The sequence below is a fragment of the Anolis sagrei genome, chromosome 5 (genome assembly GCF_037176765.1).
Source record: "Anolis sagrei isolate rAnoSag1 chromosome 5, rAnoSag1.mat, whole genome shotgun sequence".
In the NCBI taxonomy this organism is placed as follows: domain Eukaryota; kingdom Metazoa; phylum Chordata; class Lepidosauria; order Squamata; family Dactyloidae; genus Anolis; species Anolis sagrei.
In genome coordinates this window covers 153813056-153814254 of record NC_090025.1, presented here as the reverse complement: position 1 = coordinate 153814254, position 1199 = coordinate 153813056, and the positions used below count along the sequence as shown (strand labels likewise).

The 1199-nt window shown below is 35.9% G+C and overlaps 1 pseudogene; it reads left to right on the top strand.

The window, feature by feature from the left end:
• Positions 1-404: 404 nt before the first annotated feature.
• LOC137097133 (general transcription factor 3C polypeptide 6 pseudogene) lies at positions 405-989 on the top strand (annotated as a pseudogene).
• The last annotated feature ends 210 nt before the right edge of the window (positions 990-1199 follow it).

Sequence of the window (1199 nt, the reverse complement as noted above, 5' to 3'; positions counted from 1 at the left end):
CTTTGACAAATGTGACACACAACATGCTTTCAACCGTAGTGTGTTTTTTCTCCAAGTACTTAAAAAACGGGTCAGTCATCTGGTCCAAAGATTTCAATTCTTCCATAAGTCTGTTTATAGCTAACAGTATAGAGTGAGCAGCCGAATGTTTTGGCTGCTATTTAGAAATTCACAATGTATGTACCTGCTTTTAAATGTGTGTGTGAGAGAGTGTGTGATAAAGCAATATTCAATAATAAAAGTTTAAATAGTAATATATAAAGCTTAACACAGAAACTAAATTACCAAAGTGCTCCATTTTTAAAATTCAAACTTTTAATGGTTTATATTATATATGTATTTGTATTTCTCTTGATAAGCAGGATAGGTGTTGTTATTGTTACTGTTATTATTAACAATTAGTCATGGTTGAACTGCTGGGAATAATTGATTAAGACTTTCTGGACAAATATGACAAGAAATGCAAGATCTTGGGAATAGACACATTTTGCAAGTAGACAGATCTGTGTTTACTGGAGAATATGAAGGTACCCCATGGTACCTGTGTAGTGTTTTAAGAAGACAAAGATCATGTAGATGCAGACGGGAACCAAAAAGTACAGTTCAAATAAAAATGCCACACCATGAAGAAGTGAAAAATGGCATGGACACTCCTCACAGAGAAAAAGGAAGGAGAAGAAAACACAGGTGGTGATGTGAAATGGTTGGAGCTTAAGGACAAAGATTTCTCACACAGAAGGCCAAACATGATTTGCATTTTTTTACATGAAAAAGAAGAGGAGACAGCTGAATCCCAGGACAAACTGGCAGAGGACTTTGATGGGGAAGCTGGTGACCCAGAAAATAGAGTTCAAAATCTTGAACCTGAGATGCATCAATGTGTTGAAATAGATGACTCTGTCTCTCTTCTTAATGCCACTGGTTACAAGGCAAGAAACTCTCCTGTGAAGAGCCAGGAGGATATAGCTGTAAAGGATCTTTCATCTTGAGGTCAAGCTTACAGATGAAAGATAATGAATATGAAACTTTCTATGTGACTTCTAATTTGTATATATCATGTATATCATGAATTGGAAAACTGGATCCCAAATATGTAAGTTAGTGGTAATGCAGAGTCAGTTCATGAACTATGCAGCTGAATCTACATTCCCTATAAGGCTTTCAAGCTGTTCCTCTGTTTTCATTACACTGCACCATTA